General features: G+C 27.8%; 1 protein-coding gene across 14 annotated transcripts in view; it reads left to right on the top strand.

Annotated features, from left to right (window-relative positions):
* LOC129917763 (uncharacterized) overlaps window positions 1–23,145 on the top strand; it is a 116,931-nt gene that overhangs the window by 2,957 nt on the left and 90,829 nt on the right. The window lies entirely within an intron of this gene.

A 23,145-nucleotide genomic window follows, 5' to 3' on the forward strand; every position in this document is an offset into this window, starting at 1 on the left:
ACAAATAAATAAACTTTAAGAAATCTTTTCACAGCTTCAATTACTTTCTAACTGAAACTTCTTTGTTAAAGTTCATTTTTATGTTTTCTTTAAATTTGGTACAGAATTTTGGATACAGGTCGATTTTGTATTCTTTGTTTTCTGCTTGGAAAAAGTTCCTTAATAGACTTTCTTTACAATAAAAACAAACGTTAGAATTAATATTTAAGTTTTCTTTTTATGAATACAAAACAAAAAAATCGTGGTTCTAAAATAAACGTATAATTAAATGAAAGATTTTTAACCAAAAGTACCCTTTTTGGAAAGAGTTAAAAAAAAACAATAACTTTGAATAAAAAAAAACTACTTTCTTATTCAGGCTTTCTTGATCACTTTAAAAGCATTTTATGTTAGCTACGTGAAATATTTACAAAACATTTAACAGGTCTTGCATTTGAGTTAAACAAAAAAGCCCATGCCTTAATTTCTAACTCAATCAAAGTTTGACAAAAAGAATGTACAACCGAGAGATGATAACTCTTACAAAATTTTACGATTTTTGATTTGAAGGCATTCAAACCATTTAAATTAGTTTGTATAGAAAAAAATGTTACGCATACGCCACAGTGACCCACTTATAATTCGATTTTCATGATTAATAAATTTAAACATCATATTTTACTATCATAAATAATTACTGCACTTAAAAATTTAACTTTACATATTTATAAAGCAAGTTACATTTTAGACTAGAAGTGCCAAAGCCGTTTTTGGAGGCCAAAATTAAAAAAAAAAAAAAACAAAAAAATACTAGCTGAAAATCAGTGATGAAGAAATTTAAGATTTATGGTATATAAAGGCGGGGAAGTCGATTAGATCGTAATAGATGGCCGGAAGTGGGGTAGGTGTGGAGGAGGGTAAGGGAAAAGAGGGAACGGGGGTAAAAAAAACATTTTTGAAAAAAGTACTCTTCTTATCAAAAAAAAATTATAGGTACGTAAAAACTGTTCCTAAATATTTATTTTTATTTTGGTAATTTTTAAAATATTGTAGCTTTCTTTGTCGTTATATCCGTTTTTTTTTCAAAAATATTGAGAAAAATGTAAAAGTAATTTTTTTGTTTTTTTTTTATCGTTAACAAACAATAGTAGGATTTTGATAAAATTTCGTTTAGTAAAAATATTTATTTTTTGAGTTTTGATAATTTCAATACCTACGTGTATTTTTTTTTATTTATTTTTTTTTTTTTTTAACTTTAAGATTTATATGCTGTAGGTAAGATTGAAGAAAAAGTGCCATCATATTTTAGTAAAAGCTAGTAATGAGGTGTTTCCCAATTTGTTGATATATAATTTTATTTTCACATCATACAAAGTCATCGAAATGTTTATGATAAATAATTTTGAAAATTATGTTCCTTAGCTATTTACTCGACATATATATTAAATTTTTTAAAACTATTCTGCTGTTGTTTTTTTTTTTTTAACTTAAATAATTGCAAAAATTCTATCGATTTTTGTTGTTTTTGGTGTTTAAACAAAAAATTTAGACCTTTTTGACGATGTTTAAAACATGAAATATGTTAAAGAAGACTTAATAATCTCGAGGAATATCTAAATAATTATTTTTCTTATCATATTTTACACTTTAACATCGATTTTAGGCATATACCTATACTTGAAATAAAATATATTATTTTAAAATAGGTACTCTATTCAAATAATATTTATTTCCAAATTATTATTTCATTGCATCGGTTGAAAATTCCCTGATAACGAAATTTTAAACGATTTCAACCCAAGACAAGAATGCATAATTTCAACCAAAATAACCACCGTTATTAAAAACGTAAACAAAAATATACCTTGAAATAAATTTCGGTTCAAGATCTTCACATTTTCTTTCTTCGACAAAAAAATCCTTTCATTTGAAATAATTATATGGCCTCCTTAGTTTTTTGGCTTATTTATTTATTGAATCAAGCTAATATTCTATTGTATACAACCTTTCATTTAAAATATTTTAAAAGACTGCTTACATTCGTAGTTTCTGTGTTAAATTAAATATTTTTCCAAATTTTCATTGGGGTATCATTTTTGTTACAGCTTTGTTTATACTTATATGTTTATATTTCAAGAAAAATACTTTTTCAATCAAGGTAATATTGTCAAATTCTTAGGTCTAACAAACATAATTTATCACCAATTTTAAAAAGTTAACAATGTTCAAAATAAGGTGGATTTTTAAACATATTGTATGTCTCATGAGAACTGCTAGTCAAATGATTGCCCTAATTAATAGAAAATAATAACCAAGGATTTTCAATACCTAATCCAAGAATCTTGTTTTATTCAAGAATTCTGAACTTTTAAACAAGTTAGTACATAAGTTATTTTTCTTATGAAATTTAAATTAATATTTTAACAATTCTGAAGAACTTAAATTCTGTACAATTAAATTCTTATCTTTTATATTCTAAGAATTCTTTGAAAGCATTCTTCATAAATCTTTCTGATAGGTATCTTTCCGATATTACATTTTTTGTTTATATTACACTCAAACTCATACCAAAAAAAACCTATTGACCTATTGAAACAACTGAGCTCATAATACACAAAAAAAAAAAAACAAATACCTTCCTGCTATCATAATAATTATTATATAAAACTCTATTTTCCAATTGAACTTATACCAACAACAACTTGAATATAATATTTTCACAGCTGGTTTTCTATATAGTTTGAGTGTCTATGGCTTAAACTATGCGTGCCTTAGAGAAAAGAATAGACATTATAATAGAACGAACACATTGTTTGTTCTTAATCCTTTAGAATTCTTTTGGTACTCATACTTTACCTTACCAACAAAAAAATATTATATGCAGGTGGTTCTCTCTTCTATAGATAAAAGAAAAAGAATTGTTATTTTTATTATCATCAAAGATATAAAAGCACAAAATAAAAGGAACATTATTTGTTTTGGCAAACACAAAAGAAAAAAAAAAGAAAGGTTTTAATAGGTCAATTTGTAGAGAATTAGTGTGTGTAAATCGATTGTGTGTTTTTGTTGTTGTTGTTTTTTTGTTCATTTTCCAAAAGGAAATGGACTTGAAATAATATTTTACACAAAAACTTTTGATACTAAATTTTGGTAAGTGTGTATCAGTTAAAGAGATTTTAAATGTATTTAAAACTTATGTAATAGTTAAATTCAAAAGGATTTTGGTTTTCAAGGATAAAAAGGAATAATAAATGATTTTGAATCCTTAAGCTTAAAATATCTTGAAATATAAAAGAGAATTCCAAAATATGTACAACTCAACTGTATAATGCCTTTCAGATATCAAACAAAAAGGATATTTGAGATCCTTTAGAATTTCTAAATTTTATTTAATTTAATTCGAAAATCTACAAAAAATCCTTTCATTAAAAATTAAAATTGAATTCAATTCTAAGGACAAAAGGACCCTAATAAAGAATGACTCAAGTATTCCCTCGTAAAAATCCTTTACCAAAAAAATAGATCCTTTTTTTTCCCTAAAATCACAAAGTCAAAGCAATCAACACGCACTTAAATCTCTGATTTATCTATTATTGTCTTTTGCCAAAACTCATTGAAGGCGCATTGATTGGTCTACAACAACAACAAAACAGCTGAAAAAACATCTTCTACCCAAACAAAACCTCCATCAATGGATAATTAAATAAACATTATTTTTTTGTGTCCCTATTTTCTATGAGAGTATGCCCTGAGTCATTCAAATGGCAAATCAATTTTTGTGTCGTTTTTATTTTTATCAAAACAACAAAAACATTAAAATCTATTTTAGCTTATTCTCTCGCTATAAGCATTCACTACTTGTCGAGTCAGTTACTAGGTTAATTTTTTTTGTTGGTGTGTAGTAGACTTTCCCAATGGCGACGCGGTGTGGCGCTGATGCTTAAAGGCATTTCGTTTCCTCTCTGCCATATTTTTTTTTGCATTTTTTTTTTTATTTCTTTTCTTGTTAATCGCGTGCTTAAGACACATTTGTTGATTTTGTCTATTTTGCTTTGGGTAGGTATTTTGTGCTTTACACCAAAATACACACATTCATATTTTTTTGTTTGTTTGCTTTTATAAGCCAGCAGACATCACACAAATACACAGAGACAACGCACGTGTGCGTAATAATTTTAGTGCAAAATGTTGTAATTATCATTTACCCTAGACATTCAAGCAGTTTAGCTTTAGATTTCTTTTTTTTTTTCTTTCGTTTTTTTCGTTTCGTTTCATTTCTTTCTTTTTTGTGTGTTTCTTTCATTAAGTAGGTTTGTAGGTAGAAACACTTCGTGGGTACACAATTTTGATTTTTGTTTTTTTTTTTTGCTATCTGCTCCTGGCAATGATGACTTTTTTTTCGTCTTTTTTTTTAACTTGAGATAGTGAAGGTAAATCTTAAGGACAAGTTTAGATTTTGTAATTAAAAAAATGGAATAGATTTTTTCTAGTTTTTAATCGAAAATTTAAATCTAATGGAAAGTGAAAGTAGGTTCTTTTCATTGTTTTTTAATAAAATTCTAAAACTGATCAAACCTAAAGATCTTTTTTTTTGTTAAAATTTAATTTTATTTTAAATAATAAGATTAGCTAACAAAAGAAAATCTTTATGATTTAAAAAAAAAACATAAGTTTTTCATTCAGTTAAATTGATCAGAAGTTAGTTTTTATGTTCTAAACATTTTTTTCTTTTTTTTTTTTGGAAATATGAGAAATCATTTAAATAACATAAGAAATCATAGGAACCTTACAAAAACTATTGAATTAAACATTTTATAGTTCCTCCATAGGTATCTAAATTAGAAAATACTTATTTCAAATATTAAATCTATTATATATATTAAAGTTTGGTTTTGTGTACGTTCGCTAACCGGCCACACCGACTGACTTATTTTCTTAATTTTTTTTTTTTAATTAAAGAGGCATAAGAGGAGAAGGTTTAAGGCAAAAAAAATTTAAGATTTTATAGGGTAAATAGGGGTAACAAGACATTGAAAAATGAGGCTATTTTCTAAACGGTAAGTCGTAAGGAGTTGACTTTTTTTTAAATGATAGACAAATTTATTCAATAGTTAAAAAAGGTATTGAAAAAATTCAAAAAAATTTCAAAACCAAGTTGTGAAGGTTTTTGTGCAGTCATAGACCTTCGACAAAAGACTAATTAGAGGTACGCAAAATTTTGCACAGAAATTTGAGTTACACCATGAGAAAGATATTTAAAAAAAAAATTAGGGGTCTAAAACGGATTTTTTTCATAGGCCCTGTATTTTGAAATAAAAATTTTTGAAAAACAACCTAATTTTTAGGAACATTTTTGAGTAGTCTTTTATTTTTTTGGAATTTTTAAAAGTCTGCAAAAAATCTCAAATTTATAGGAAATATAGGTTTTAATCATGCGCATGCATGTACAAACTTTTGAATTTTTGACCGAATAACGGGAAAAACAATTTTTTTTGTCCCAAGTTTTTTGGCCGTTTTTAACATAGGCCATATTTTACATAGGCCACTTTTGCTAAAAGTTTTTTTAAACTCTTTTTACGAACTTTTCAAGTTTTGATTCCCTTTTTCATTTAAAATTTTAACTAATTGTAGAGTCGTAAATTAAAAATAAATACAAAAAATGGCGGAACGAAGTCCGCCGGGTCAGCTGGTATATATATATATTATATATTTTATTCAAGTTGAGCTAATTTTGTTTGTAAGTTTAATTCATTCGTTTAAAAATTTTATCAACAATTTAGGAGGGTACCTAATTTTATTTTAAAAATATTTTTAAATAATATTCATTTTTGGTAAATCATGAAAAAAAAAATAAAAATACATTAAATAATAATGAAATTCTATAGAAAAGAATATTTATTTTAGTGTAATGGATGAATTTGATTTGCAAATGGTTGAAAACGCATGAGTTTTGTTTGCGAAGTTTTGAATTTAAATTTGAAAAGTGGCAAAGTTTTTACTACTCAGTGCCATGAAATTTTTACTCTAAAATAGTTGTGATAGCATCAACATTTAAAAATGCAATGTTGTTTTGTTTTTTTTTGTTTCCAAACCCATGCTTTGTCATTATTTTAATGCATATTAGTTTTTTGTTTTATAAATGAATTTGAAAATATTTAGAGAATTTGTTTAGTTTTAAACATTTTCGTAAAATAATTATTAAAAATTATTAATTTATCAAATAAAGATATATTTGAATATTAAAAAAACTGAATAAAATTAACTATAAAAATATCAGTTATGTTTTTGAAACTTCAGTATCTAAATAAAAGAAGAAAAAGAAAACGTAAACAAGAATTTGTTTTTGTTTTATGGACTTTATGAAATAAATTCAATTTGATGTTTTGTTATTGACCTTTAGTCCAAAATAATGTGTTTCGCCCAGGCACAACAGTTGGGCTCATCAGTAAGATGCTGTTGTACCCTTCTTATACGCAAAATTTCTATAAACAAAATATCTAAATAAACAAAACAAAAAAAGGGGTCACTCTGGTGTATGCGTACTATTTTGTTTGGAAAAATTAAAAATATTGAAAAATGTTAGGTATGGATAACTGACCAAAATATCCTACTAATTGCATTTATATGACATTTATACTGGTCATTCGAAAGGCGACGGGTAAAAATACTGACTTCAAAATTCTGCTTTTTGAACGAAAATACTGTTTTTCAAAATTCTGATTTTTTCTATTTAGTCTTTCAAAATTTCGCTTTTTAAAATTTTATTCAAGTATGGTTCAAATATGTTTTCGTTCGAACCTAATGAACCTTAAAGAGCAAAAACCTGCGACCAAATCTTAATCTTAATAAAATTTTCTTATTTTATGCTTAGGTTTAAGTATTTTTATTATCCTATGTATCTGGCACATTCACTTGGGGTTGGGTGGTTGCAATTTTTTTTTTTCTTTTTTTTATTTATTTGGTGTCTCTTTTATAAAAATATTTAATTAAAATCTGGTTCAACTGAAAGTATTTCAATGAAAGGAACTTGTCTTGTTATTTGTCAGAATATACCAACAACAAAACAAAAAACATATAAAATACAACCACAAAAAAAAAAAAAAAACAAGATACACTTGCCGTAAGATGCAAGGAAAGAAAAAAATAATTTTTGTTTTTATTTAATGTTGGTTTAGGTTTTTTATTTGAAATTTTTATTTTTTTGGCAAAGTCGTCGTCGTCGCGTATAATACCTCAAGAATGAAGGTTCTTCTTATTTCATTGATGCAATGCAATTTGCATGAAATTGTATCTAGGTAGTTTTTTTTTCTCTTGTTTTTTTTTCTCATTTCTCTTTATTGTTTGGGGAGGAATATTTTTTTTCTTCTAGCTTTAAAATTTATTTTTATTAACAACAATATTGTAGAGATAGACAGAGAGTGGGTTGAATTTGAAACAACAACAAAAAAATGCAATCATAAAGTTTATGCTGAGTCCCTCTATATCTAAATCTTTATAACCTCTATTTTGTACTTTGCCTTGCCCAACCTATACCCAACCATCACTTGGCATGCATCTGATTCTTGTGGTTACCTCTGTAATAGTCTCTCCCCTTCTCCACCTTTTACTGTAGTTAGCAAATTTATTGGCCCATAATCCCTGTGGAGATTTGAAGATTAGAGCAAATAGTCGTGTAAAACAATTAAGCACGGTTTATTGCAGCAATTTGCTGGATAAGTGATTTTCTGTTGGATCTTTTTCAATTGGCGAACAAATCGATTTTTAGGCATTTATAATGTTTAGAATGAAACATGAAAAAAAATCAGACTTTGGATTTGAAAAAGTGCATTCGGAATTAAACACAACACTTCTATTATTTGAGTCTAGAGAGACAGATGGCAGAGTAGATAGATACTTTCTATGTCAATCAGACAGTTTTTTTTTTGCAATTAAACTTAAGTGGTTTTGTGGTGAGTGAATTGAATTCATTAGATTTTTTTGTTTGATTTTAGTTTTTTTTTTTTTGTAGAAGCGTTATCAATGTCAAAGATGAAAGAAACGAGAAAAAAAGATTATATAGTTTTTTTGGTAACAACAAGTTTGTTGTTACTTAATTTTACCTCTTAAAATTTTTTGAAAATCTTTTTTTTTCTAAAAAACGCAGTCAGTAAAAACATACATTTTTAAATTGATTATAGTGTAATCAAAAAATTAACTTATCAAATATTAATTTGTAAATTTTTGAAATTTTTTTTGTTCGAATATTTAATATCTAAATTTTTGAGCCAACTATGATCATTAAGTGAGTTAATAGGTTTTGTTTTTTTTTTTAAGCAATATTTATCTATAAAAAACAAACAAAAATGATTGAAAATTGCAACATCACTCAGGAGCAAACTGTACATTTGTTTGGATTTTGCAATGGTTATTAATTTTAAAATTTTTTTTTTAAATTATGTGTCTAAATATATTAAATATTAAAAACATTTTCTAAACGAAAAATATGCATCATCAAAAATGAAAACCAAAACAATTCAAACTATTGTTTTTTTGTTGTGAAATAGTCACGTACACTTTTGTTTATTCATTATTATCCATGCCTAATTAGATTCACACTTTGTGTTCATCCGCACTCAAATTGGGTGTAATGCAAATTGAATCAATTCTAAAATTTTGATTTTTTTTTTCCAACTTAAAATTTTGCCAATAATTTGTGTTTTAATAGACAAGTAACGAGTTAGATTAGGTAGAAATGGCTGTGAGGAAAACAACTAACACCATGGGCGTAGCTAGAGATTTTATCTAGGGTGGGCCAGATGATATCGTCGACCTGAAACCATAACCATGAGTGTGCAATTTTTTTTACTAGGTCTATATAAGGCAAGTATTGGTTTCGAATCGAAAAAAAATTTGAGGTGTTAATCAAAATCAACATTACGATGGTGGAGAATTCTGAAAAAGTGGATCTAGGAATTCTTTCCGTGCGTCTGTACGTCCATCTGTACCCATTTCAACAGCCATAAACGCGTGGACGGATTTTCTTCAAATTTGGTACAGATGATTTTTATAGAATTCTGAAAGTTGTTTTTTTTTTGTTCTTTTTCTACCTTAATTAGAAAGTGTACCTCCCATTAAAATTTTTGAAGTTATACCAAATAACTGGAAAACAGCTCTAACGATTTTGATTAAACTTTGGTAAAACTGCATTTTTAGTTTTTCTCAAAAAAGTCAAATAACAAAAATAAAAATAATTTAAAAAAACTTTGCCCTAAATGTCGACTCTTCCCCAACATCAACAAAATTTCCTTGAAATTTAGGCTAGGCGCACACATGCGATTTTGATCGCGCGATTATTCAGTCGCAAATTAGATGACAACTACCAGCAAGTACATGACACAGTCGTGCATTTTATTTACTTTGCTCCTTTAATTGGCAAATAATTCACCAATCTCTGTTGTTTTTAATAACTTAAAATTTGCCAAAAGTTAATTTTTAATAATATATTTGATCGGTAAATGTGGTGTTTAAAATAATAGTGGTTTAACTAATTTTTTTTTTATATGTGTGTTTTTTGCTCAATGGTATCGTATTTTGTTAATTTCTTTCAATATAAAAAGGAACCAACTCCAAATACGTAATATATTTTTGATAGTTACTGGTTTTTGTTTTTATATTGTGTAGTGTAATATGATATTCCGTTTTTTAAAAGCTTGCTATATCGAAATGCAATTGGATGGAGTTACATCACTTTTATTTTGAGCGACACAAATGTTGAATTCAGTCACAATTTATGACAGCGATTGCCGATTGGCTTTAAAAACTGACCTTATTTAAGGTGCTCTTGAAACTTAAACCAGAAGTGTAGGTACATATAAAAATTTGTAAATAAAAGTTGTTGTATGAGGGTGACTATAAGGCCGTATGTTAAATATTTAGCAAAGGATACATTTTTGACATTTAAATGTATGGTGAATAAAAAATTATCTTTGGCTTAATTTAGCTGTGTGAATTTGGATACATTTTTAACGTAGATTATTTTTCTGCAAATCGAAAGAATTAAAGTTTTTAACCCTTTCGAACCCAAGCTATCAAAATCAATATTGAAAAATGTTTTTTCAGTATCATCGTATCAAAACATCACAACTAAGAAATATGAATAGCAAAAAGTTATTTTCCAAAATAATAAATTACAAAACTAATGTGTTACTCTCATGTTACATGTAAGTAACATGCACTGCCTATGACCACCAAAAAAAGTCGCACAACTGAGAAAATAACTTTTTATGGAACAATAATGTATGCTAATTCTTCTAAGCTAAAAAACAAAATACTTTCTGGATTAACATTTCTTATATCTTTTTTTCAAAATTATGACCATATATAAAAAAAAATTGAAAAAAAATGTGAATTTCAGTCCCTTTTTCGATAAAAAAAAATAAAAGTATAATATTCAACTTTATCTTTCAATTAAGCCATTGAAACCTAAAAAATTATTTACTGGAATATTTTTTACGAATTTTTAAAAATAAGTTACATGAGAGTAACGCTGGGTCCGAAAGGGTTAAAAAAAATGTATAAATATTAACAATTTTCAAACTTCCAACACGCGTTGTCATGTGAATTTTATTTTTGTGTTGCCATTAATGGGTAACTAACAATTTTTTTCATCATCAATAAAATGAAATATATTGAAAAATATAAATTTTTCCTAATACACACTCATAATGTTGTACTGCTTTCTTAATTTTCTTTCTTTATTTTCAGTTTTTGATTAGTAATTCAAAAAAAATACACACAAAATTCTGCAAAGAATGTATTCTCTGAAAATAAAAGTTTAACCGGCCCCCAGAGCAGGATACATTTTTGACAACTGAAATTAAAAAGTGTGAAAAATGTATTCTCGGCTAAGTATTTAACCCGATTCACACTCGGTCTAAATATCGAAATAAAGTCTTGTGCAAAAATTTTAAATTGAAAAAGCTAATTATTGAATCCGACCTTTTAGTCTGCTCATATAAACGGGGTATTTATACATATCGCTGGCTAAGAAAAATATATGTACATGAACACAAGGCTGGTTCAAAAAAATCGAATTTTTTTTTTTGAATTTATACTCCGATAGGTTGCGAGACATCTCTAGAATATACTCAGCAAATATGAGATCTTTGTACTAAACTAATGGGAAGGTCCTTCGCTTCCCAATTTTCCATTTTTACATTATCCTTCTACTAAAAAAAATCATGTTTTTATAAATCGGCTTTTTAGGTTTCTTAACATATTCTTGTAGGAAATTGAACGCTCTACAAGAAAGGCCTTGGCCACCATTTTCGTGTATCTAACCGTTTAAAAGATATCTGACGTCCAAAAATCTTAATTTTGTAAAAAATTAAATTCAATTAAAAAAAAAATCATCTTATTTTTGCAGATTTTTATTTTGACGATGACCAACCACGATGATTAAAGTTTTTTTCTCATTAAAAATAGGCATAAGTTGTCTTATGAGGTATTTTTTCTAGATACAGCTTTAAAAGAAACAAGTTTGAGCTAAAAATTTCTCATTCAATTCTACTCAACTATTTTTGGTTGAAAGATAGTGTGAACTATAGGAATGCAGAAAAACAATCAGAATTAAATCGTACTTATTATTGAGTATGCGCATTTATGGAAGAAGTGCTTGTAGTTGGAGAGTCAACCTTCAAGTTTCTTAGCTCATAAGGTAAGGGGTTGAAATTATTGTCAGAAGAAAGATAACTTGATGCTGAACATGGAAAATAGGATTGCCACTTTTAAAATTGCAACCTTAAGAAAAAATGTCTCATAACTTTTTTGAAGTGTAAAATGATAAACAATAGCCTAAATATTGATAAGAAATAAATAAAATAATTTAGTGACCTATGAATATGGTAACCCTATTCAAATAAAAAAAAACAATTTTTGAATAAAAATGAATGATTTTTTATACACTTAAATGCTAAAAAAAAGTTCGATACAAACCCTACTTAAAAACTACAAAAAAAAAACTCCAAAAAAACTAATTTATCAGACAAAATGTTTCATATTTGAAAGATTTAAAGGTTTAGATATAAAATTTTTCATAGATTTAGTTTGAAGAATCTTTTTCTTAAAACTGGTTGATAATTCTTTTATAAACCGTTTTTAGGCGTTGATTCAATTTTTTCATAACATAAAGCCTTTTTCGATTTCTTCAAAATCTGTTTTTATACAAGAAATCAAATGGCATACTTAATTTCGAGCTTAATTTAATTAAAGAACCAAAATACAGTTTGATGCGTAACGCAGTAACGCATTTGTAAATTTCTAATTATATCGTAAATATGAACCGAATTAAAAAAACAAACAGTAAATTTGGTGTCACTGTCAAAACTGTGAACTTAAAGACTCTTAACTTAATAAAATAATAATACTTACATAACTCAATGAAATGATACAAGTCAATTTTAAAGTTCAAGTGACCTCAACTCCAAATTTATAAAACGTTTCGCCCAGGTACGACAGTTGGCTCATCAGTTAGATCTTTCGTACCCTTACTAAGACTCCTTATTTTGGTCAATGTTTACCGCCATATTTTGTATGAAAAACAACTGCGTTACTATGATACCAGCACAATGTTATCATGAGTTGCGAACAGTTCGAACAAAATTTGCTTAATATTTTATTTCGCTGTCAAATTAATGTATACGTAAATTATATTTCATTTAAAAGTTACTATAGTTTTCCCACAAAATTATGCTTTTTCTTCTAAAAATTGAACTTTAACTAGAGGACTCATTTAAGGTCATAAAATAGTATTTTGACCCAAATTCAAATCAATAATTTTGAAAAAAAAAAAAAAATACAAAAAATCTACTATCTCAAAAAACATGAACTCAAAACGAGTAGGTACTACTTCATTGTTATTCAGTAAAGTGTTATGGCAAGCATCGACATTACATCACATTCCTCGAATTTATCCTAACGGTATATAAGAGTGAAAATATTTTCGATCGATCGAAAAGAAAATTTATCTGAACATTTTTCTTTTGTTTTTCGTGGAATGTTCAACAAAACTTGTCTTCTTTTCTTTCTAAAAAAAAAACTCTTTTTTTTTTTTCTTTTATAAAAGACTCCAAAGAGATGTGTTTTAAAAACTCACACTCAAAAAAATGTCCCCTAGCTATGCTATGGTACAGGTATTTTCTATGAGTATATAAGCACTGCTAAGCAATTCAACGAAAAACGAAATATCTTTTAATAATCACAAAATATTTTATTTTAATGGTTCCAAAAAAACAAAACAAAAATAAATAAACTTTTATGTATTATGAATGCATTTGTCAGTTTTGTTTTCAAAAATATAAAAAAAAATTCCTCCACAGATAACAACACGATATTAAAATGAATAGTCCACATGAGTTCTCACTGATAGAAATCTATATGAACTCGCTATGTCTCTCGTTTTTTCCTACAACCACCTTCGTCATAAATATAACCCATCTACCTGTATGTCATTAAAAGAAAATATTAAAAAAAAAACACCAAAGTTTTATTTTTTGAAAAAAAAAAAAAAAAAAAAGTAAGAATTCAAACGAAATTTTAATGGTTTCCAGCTGAATAAACATTTGCGACTTAAAAATATGAAAAAAAAAATATAAAAATAACAACAATGTTCGAGGTACTTCACCTCTTCAACCAAAAAAATAAAAAAACAACAACAACATCAACACAAAATGCACAGCATAACCCTACAATTTTTTATCTGAGTTTGAAATTCAGTTACAAAAATAAACATGAAAGAAAAGTACAAACAACAACAACAGCATTTAAGTACAAGTACATCAAAAACAACACAACGAAAAAGACCAATACAACAACAACAACAAAAAAGTTATGTAGGTCGCAGGAAGTTTTTTTCTGCCAAATTACATCGATGTCCTTTGAATTGGAAACAGAACCAAATCGATTGAATTTTTATACCCACAACATACAAAATATACGAAGAAACGAAAACAAAATGTATACACTGCAAATGACTATACTACTTTTACACAGTGGGGAATTAGTCTGAGAATATCGGTTGTATGAACTTGTCCTTATTGCTTCAGATTGCTCTGGGACTTGATTAGTATGAATTTGGAATATTTGAAAATTTGTTGTTAGTACAAAGATCCTTTGGGAATACCTTTAATTCCGGAATTCCTGAATTTTTTAGTTCTATCCTTAGCAGGGTTTATTCGATTCATGCTACAAAGATTTTCGATTTCTTACTTTCTTGAGTTTGAAGTTCATTTAGAAGTTATTTCAGTAGCAAGAATTTATTTAAAAACCATTTTTTTTCAACGAATCCTTAACTTACCCTTAAAATAAAATTTTTATGTTGCGCGAAAAAAAAAAAAACAAATTGCAATGTGCATTAGGGGAAAATATTCTTCTTCTCTCTTTTAGCAAAGTTGAAAAACATTAAAAAGGCAGTGGGGGACTTTTTTTTTGTAGCAAAGCTGAAGTTGAAATATAGTTGCACTTTTGAGAAAATTTATATTGAAGCTAAAGTTACTTTCTAATTTTATTTTCTGAGCATGCAGTCAGTATTCTTAGAATAAAAAAGACGTGGAAAAATTAAATGACTCGTATAGCTCCAGGGATATAACAGCGAGAGTTTGTGTTTTTTGCTATTTTTAACATCGCCATCGCCTTCAACGAGAATTTCAAATGCATTCAACTTATTTCTAATTGATGCCAAAAAAGGAATTTCAAATTGAGACACATAACAGAGGAGGTTATTTGCTAAAAAAAGGGGAGAGGGTACACCTCAGAAAAGGTAAAACATAAATTATTTGTGGACATTTCTCGTTGAGTTTGTGTTTTTTATTTGTTTAAGAAATTGAAGTTAAAAGAAGACGGTGAAGGACACATAATTTTTTTTTCTTTTTTTTGACATTGGGGATACGATGCCTTTTGAGATATTGCTGTGCAAATTTTTGCACTTTTAATCCGAAATTAAAGCATCCATTTTGTTAGCCTTTCAAACTTTAAACCAAAATATTGTTCACTGTGGCGTATACGCACTATTTTTTTAATATAATTAATCTGACGGGGATACCCTTTTGAATACGAAACTAATATTAGTATGATTTTTGTATTATAAGATGAATTTACTGCCAGTAAGATTCACTGTGGTGTATACGTACTATTGTTTTCTTTTTTCATTTTCTTCGAAATTTTAGGAATGTGACTTCAAAACAAATTGAAAATACTTTTTTTTTTAACTATAATTTGAATTTTTTTTCAGCTATTGGTATCCAAATTTAAAAACTAAAATAAGATGATTGTGGCGTATGTACTTTTTCTATATTTTTCGAATTAAGGAATGTTCCTTTGAAACCAATTGGAAGGCTTTTTTTGAACTAAAATTTGAATTCTTCAACAATAACAATCCTTTCAAAAGTTCAAAACAAATTAAGGTGACTGTGGCGTATACGTATTTTTTTTTTTATGTTTTTCGAAATTAAGAATGTGCCTTTGAAACCAATTTGAGGGCCATATTTGAACTAAAATTTGAATTCTTTATTAATAATATTCAATTCTAAAGTTCAAAACAAAATTGTGGTCACTGTGGTGTATATGTACGTACTTTTTAATTCTTTTCAAAATAAGAAATGTGACTTCAAAATCAATAGGGTGGACTTTTTTTAACTGAATTTTGAATTCGTTTTCAGTAAGTTTCCTTCAAAAATTCAAAACTAAATTTAGTTCACTGTGACTTATACGGATTTATTATATATTTTTTAAAAACTAAGAACACAACTTCAAAATTTTTCTCAATTCGAAACTGAACTAACCTTTATGAATTCGAAACAAATAACCTTTTACAGTCCAAAACAAAAATGATCAAAATTGCGTATATGTAGGTACTTATTTTATATCTTTTTCTAGAAATTTAAATTTTGACTGGGAAATCACTGTAAATGCTAAAACGAAGTGAATGACCAAACTGAAACTAAAAAAAAATCACACTCACACGTGAAAAAAAATCTTTTTTTTTATTCCATCACCTTTAAATTCATTTTTTTTTAATATGACAACCTATAATACATTTTCTATCATCTGAAAGCTTACTATATAAGCTTTATTATGTTGTTTCAGTCATATCTAATAAAAAAGTTACAATTTTTTAAAACAAATGAAATTTCAAACTGAGATTTCGGTACTGGTTGCTGGTCATCGGCAACAGATCTCCACAGGTGTTTCAATGTATTTTTCAAATGTGTATATGCTTTAGATCAAAAGATATAACGTGTCAAGAAAAAGAACATTTTTTCATCGTTATCTCAGGATTGTGAATATGAAATTAATGGAAATTTTGTACAAAAATAGTCCTGTTTATTACCTACTATCTACAGTATAAATTTCATTCAACTATCTATTAAAACAATTCATTTTTTCTGTCGTTTTTTCGTTTCATCTTTTTTCAAATCACTTCGATACTTAAGAAGTTTTTACTTCAAGACTAGACACTCTTGCGTCTAGGTACGTATTTTTTTCTTGAAACCAAAGGTTTAACTTCAAAAATAATCTCGAGGCCAAAACGAATTGAATTCAATCTAAAATTTGAAAAGAAATCCCTTCAAAGTCGAAAACAAAAGAAAAAATACGCAGATGTTAATCAAGTTTCTAGACACTGTGGCGTATACGTACTTTTTACAACGTTCTTGCAATGCCTTGAAATGAATTCAAGACTTGTTTAAAAGAAACTTAAATCTATCAAATGTTTCCAACTAAGAAAAAAAAAAACAATATCTTGCACCCTAGTGTTTAAAGCCAAATTATATCCTGACCCAACATTTCGCCGAAAGGTCAAGTTATTTTTGTGTTTTTTTTTTTTTTTGATATTTTTATAATTTCAGTTTCGTGTCTTAAATTTTTCATCCTCTTTTAAGCCGATTTTTATTTCCAATACAAAAAAAAAAAAAAAATGAAAACATAAAAAAAAGACCCACAGAGTATCCACATCACCAAAAAAATCACACAAAATAAAAAAAAAAAAAAACGAAATATCCTAAATCCTGAGCTTTCAATATTTGTATGTATGTTTAAGACTAAGTAAATGAAATATTTTCTCTCAATACAAACAAAAAAATAAATAACAAAACAAAACATATTATTATGTATTTACCTTACATCTCTTGCGTATAGACAATGTTACAGCAAAAAAAAAAAGCTTCACAGAGTCAAGGCGTGACTATTAAATATTTTACGATGACATCAAAACATTCGACAACGACAAAGGGACTTTGTGAGAGAGTGTATTTACTTAGATTAACTGAAGGAAATCGTGACATGAACATTTATATCATTTATAATGATATAATCTTAGAAAGAGAGAGAGAGAGCGAGTGAGTGTTTGCGTTCAGGTAAAAGTTAGTATTACAGAAAAAAAAAAAAATATATGGCAACGTATAAAGGATACCTATAGAAGAAAAAAAAAAACTTGGGAAAACAGCAGATGTTTACCTACTCTTAGAGGATTTCAGTTGATGATGAAAGGGAACAACCAAATGCTATGATCCATAAAAAAAAAACATAGTCAAACGTGTTACACACTGATAAATTTGTATATATATATGACTTCGAATTTTTTTGGGGGGCTTTTTGTAGTAATCTATTAAGATGTTAAATAGGGAAGCAGGATGAAAAATCTTCCTAATTAATCTCTCCATTTTTTCTGACATTGCAAGCACCTATAGATTCAGTGATTTTGTTAAATCTATAATAAATGATACAAAATACTTACAATTTAACCATTTTCTTCGTGCCTTAGTTTCTCGTAAATGACGTAACCGATTTTAACAAAAATTTTTTTACAAAAACGTTTTAGTTACCCTTATATCAGAATTCATTAATTTTTGGATAAACAAAAAAATTTAGCTTTTGATTTATCTTAACTCGAGTTCTTTGATATCAATAACTAGGTACGCCAAAATGGACACTCAATCCCACTATTTTTTTTCTAACGTACTTTGACCTCAGGGACTCGAAAATCATTTTAAAAAATATTACAATGGATATGTTTTCGCGATATGAATTTTCAAAGTTTTTTGTCGTTGTTTTTTCCAGCCTACTTAGTATTCGGGGTATATCTTGCCTGAAAGCTGAATAACTAAGCAACAAACACTAGAACAACTTTTCTGGTTCACTCCAGACGTTTAAGTGCATTTAAAAAAAACGATTTTTTAAAGGAAAGTCCATATTTTATCCAATTTTAGCCGTATTCAAGTTACGTGACCATTATGTTGAAAGATAAAGTATCTTCTTTTCTTCTTTACATTTTCAATATCTATAAATGCTCAAATGATAAAAACACACCATTTAGTAAAAACATCAAAAATTTCGTTTTTTTCTCTTTTTTGAATAGTTTCTATTAAGTTTTTTACAATATTTCAATTTTAAATCTTTGTTAGAGGATAGTAGTACAGGTAAAATAGGCATTTAAAAGAAAAAAAATTGTTACACTCATGAAACTTGGCAAAAAGTTTGCTTTTGGGATAAGAGCCAAGTACAAAAAAAAGTCTATACAAAAAAGTTGGGTGGAAGGGTGTTTTTTCGCGGACAAGAGGGAGGGGGTGAAGGTCAAAAATATACTGAAAAAAATTGTTTGTGGAATATCATCATAAAAGTATATAAAAATCATGTGAAATTTAGTGATTAAAAATTTAAAATTTAGTGAATTTAATTTTTATATCTTTGATATTACAGTTGTTTTAACGACAATGTAAAAAAAAACTTAACCTTGAGTTACATTTATAGATTTTGTGATTTCATAATTTTACTTAACTACAGGTTTTTTTTTAAGTGAAAACTTCTTTTGTAGGCATGGTAGAAATATGATTGAAGCATCATATAAAAGGTAAAACAATAAGCTTTCAGGTGATATAAAATTTATTACAGGTTGTCATATAAAAAAAAGGATGTATAGGTTATGGAATAAAAAAAAGTAAGATTTATTCTATTTTTTTTTTTTGCGAGAAAAATGAATTTTTAAGGTTTCACTTCTACCACGTGTGAATTGCACACATGATTTTTTTTTACATTAACTTCCAACCATCTTTTTGCTATTCAAATTCATTCAACATTCAATTAATTGATGTTTTGAAATCAAGCTGACTCAACTTTTATAGACTCAAAGTCCTAGTAAATCATAAAATGATGAAAAATGAGAGAGAGAGAGAGCAATCATATAAACGCATGACTCAAAGGCTACGAAACATTTTAGATATAAATAAAAACATAAAAAAACTCACGTTGGGCGCCACATAAAAATCATATTTAATTTCCACCAATCTTTCAACTCTGTCATTTATTTGAAAACAAAATCAATTTATCCCCACCTTTCAGCAACAGCAGCAGAAAATGACATCATCTTTTATTACAAATCACTAACTTCCCACTAATATTTACAACAAACAAGAAAAAAAATCAAAAACATTATTATCCTTACTGGCCTATAAAAGTCAATGATACATATATAAAATGAAACCAAACAAAGAGAAAAAAAAAGTCTCTTACAATCCATAATCATAAACCCGCAACAATAAGTAATAAATTTTCCTTCGAAAACAGAAATATAAGACGAAACAAAAGCAAAGCAAAAAAAAAAGAAATCACCACTCAAAATTACAATTCATCTTAATGGAAAAACAAACAAGAAAGATTCTTGACGCTTACTTGATATTCCAATCTTTTTCATATTATATCATTGTTTTTATGAAACAAAAAAAAAAGCGAAAAACTAAGAAAGCAAAAAAGTTACCATCTTTGCCTGCTTTTGTATTGTTCGTGTGTATGCTCATCTTTTCTTGATGCCATAATAAAGCAATTTTCCTTTCTTTCAATTTCATATTGTCAACTTTGAATATTCTTCTTCTTCTTGGAAGGTATGAAAAATTTCTTTTAATATTCAATAACAATGAACACTGAACAATAACAATAACAACAACAAAACAACTGAAAAAAATCAGACAACGATGTCTGATTCACCTATAGAAGAAATGAAAAGTATCTCTTTTCCTAACACTGTCAACATGGTGATTTGATTTTTTGCACACTCAGAAAAAAATAATTGATGGAAAGTACCACCTTCAGAATGAAAACAAATAACAGAGTTTTAAAGGACTCAGTTGCCCTTCTTTTCTTATTAACGTTCTTAAAACTATTATAAAACTTTATAAAATCTTAAAAATCTATAATTTGAAATATTGATAATATTTCGAATAGGCGAACAAGTTCAATAGACTTACACAGACATATCTTATATATAAAAATGAGTTGGTTAAGTGTGTGTGGCCGATAAACTCGCGTTTGGCTGGTCCGATTTTGGTAATTTTTTGTTTGTTTGAAAGGTATTAATATGTAGATGGTTTGTATCAAAAAAAAATAATACCTTTTCTCCCACTTTCACATAGCTGTCAATTTGTACGAGTGAAAAAACACTCTTGCTTTTTAAAAAGTTTAACTAAGCTTTATTTGTAAAAAAATATATTTAGACAGGCTTTCAAAATAATTACAAGGGTTTTGTTGCCGAAACAAAAATATACTTTTCTGAAGGTTTTCGGTGTGCTGAGCTCGAATCCGAAGTCAAAAACAACCAATTAGCTCCCGTTTTTGAGATATTACCGTTAGAAAATGCAAAAAAACGTTTTTTTGAGTTCTTCGGATATTATTCTTTTGTATAAGAAAAATTGTTTGAGCATATATAGTAACGGTTGCTATAAGATTTGTTTTTCATCTTTCGATACCTGTTTAAATCTTTTCAATATCTTTTGTATTGCCCGAGATATCTTAAACTGAAGTCAGTGGGTTTGGCTTCATATATCATAAAGAAGATAATGACGTTATAAAATTTATAAAAATACCAAACAACTGAGGATATCTCGGGCAGAAAAAAGATATGGGAAAGATTTAAACAGATTTAAAAAGGTGGTAAATAGTTCTTAAAAAAACCGTTACTAAATATGCTTAAACAATTTTGAATATATAAAAGAATAAGGTCCGAAGTGCTGTATTTTCTAACAGTAATATTTCAATAACGGAAGCTGATTAATTTTTTTGACTTCGGATTCGAATTCAGCACACCGAAAACCTTCAGAAAAGTATATTTTTGTTTCGGCAACAAAAAAAAAGTTTAATTTTTTTAACCAGTGTTATTATTGTTTATAGTCTGTCTGTGATGCCTGTCAACGTTTGAATTTGCTTGAAGCAGACACTCATTTTGACTCAACGCTTTTGTGCATTTGTTTTGTCTTCGCCACATCATATTGTTCTCAGTAATATAATCACATCTAATCCTCCAAATCCACTCGAACTTTAGCATAATTTCCGTGATAAGGATTAGATACACCGAATGCGCCGTGTGACATTAAATCCACATTTGGATTACACAAATGAAAAAATGTATATGCGAATAAAGCATTGGCACAATTAGGATTGGTTGCTCCAAATCGTGAAGAGCAAGATGTTCTTGATCAAGAAATACTACGCGGAAGGCAATACAATTGCGTTGAATTAAGAATATTTGTGCAAACCAATTCCCGAAGTATGACACTATTATGCAAGGTGTCATCAATCAGAGTTGTGGTTTGTATTTCTTAGATGCACCTGATGGTACGGGAAAAACATTTTTGATATCATTACTTTTAGCATAAATACGATCTGAAAATAAAATAGCATTGGCTCTGGAAATTGCAGCCATGTTATTAGATGGTGGCCATACAGCACACTCGGTTCTTAAATTGAATTTGAATATGCAGGTTAATGAAACACCTACAGTACCTTGCCATATTATTAGGGCCAATCGAACAAAATACAATTTTTTGGTTCATGTTGCTGAATTTTCAAAGTTTTTGTCGAAATATCTTGAATTTTATTTGTCCCATTTACTTGCACTTATCATGTAGATACCGATTGACTTAAAAAAAGTCAAAGAATTCATACTTTTTGATACAAAATAACGTACAATAGGGGATAAGCTCTAAAAGACGTTTCCTATGGAATTCACGCCCGGTTAATTACCAGACCGGTCCAATACTTAATTTTTTTGTACCGAGGAATAACGTGACATGCTTAACTTTAATGGCAAGGATCGCATTTTGTATAAACATAGAAGCTCTGATCGTCTGGATAGTACGTAATTTTCTAGGATTTGGAGTAGTTTTTTTTCGTATAAGACCAGGCAAGTACGTTAATCAAATAAAAAAACATCCTCTGATCATTATTGGCTGTGCTGCTATTTCAGGAAAAGGATGAGGTTCTTTTTATATTGTGGAAAACGCCAGACCAAAACAAAAGGAGCTTGGGAACGTTTTGATTCTACGATTTCAGAATAGGCTCGAGACTCGAAGCATCTATATCTATGCAAGACTGGGTCCTTACCATAAAGTTAAGAATGTCACGTTATTCCTCGATATACAAATCCAAGTATTGGACCGGTCTGATAATTCTCCCGGCATGAATTCCATAGGAAACGTCTTTTGGAGCTTATCCCTTATGTACGTTATTTTGTATCAAAAATAATGAATTCTTTGACTTTTTTTTAAGGCAATCCGTATCTACATGATAAGGGCAGGTAAATGGGATAAAAAAAATTAAAGACATTTCGACAAAAACTTTAAAAATTCAGCAGCATGAACCAAAAAATTGTATTTTTTCGCTTGGGCCTAATAATATGGCAAGGCTTTTTGATACATTATAGTCCTGGTATATCCAATGAATTCAAAAACTCCGTTTGGTAATTTAATACATTGCTTTCATTTGTGATAAGGTCAACCGATTTGTAGGCAAAACATTGTGCATTTATATAGTTTAAAATTGTTGCATTGATTTCAGAAACATTTTTATTTGTACCAGCCATTATTGAACGTTCACTCAGCCAAGTATGATTTTTGTAATTTGTCTTTATACTTGGAAATACATTTTGAATCAATTCATTTTTTGAATTTACATTTAAAAAATTGTTTTGAAGTGTAATTCGGCCTTCCGAATCAAGTGCCGCTATTCCATCAACAATGTCCAATAACTGCATAAATTACAATAAATTGGTTAATGTTCATTACAATAAACCAGTTTTTTTCGGTTTAAATGTATTTTCAAACAGGTTCTATTTTTTTAAAAAGTACACTCAGCGAAGCGGGTGGGGGT

Source organism: Episyrphus balteatus, chromosome 4 (genome assembly GCF_945859705.1).
Source record: "Episyrphus balteatus chromosome 4, idEpiBalt1.1, whole genome shotgun sequence".
NCBI lineage: Eukaryota > Metazoa > Arthropoda > Insecta > Diptera > Syrphidae > Episyrphus > Episyrphus balteatus.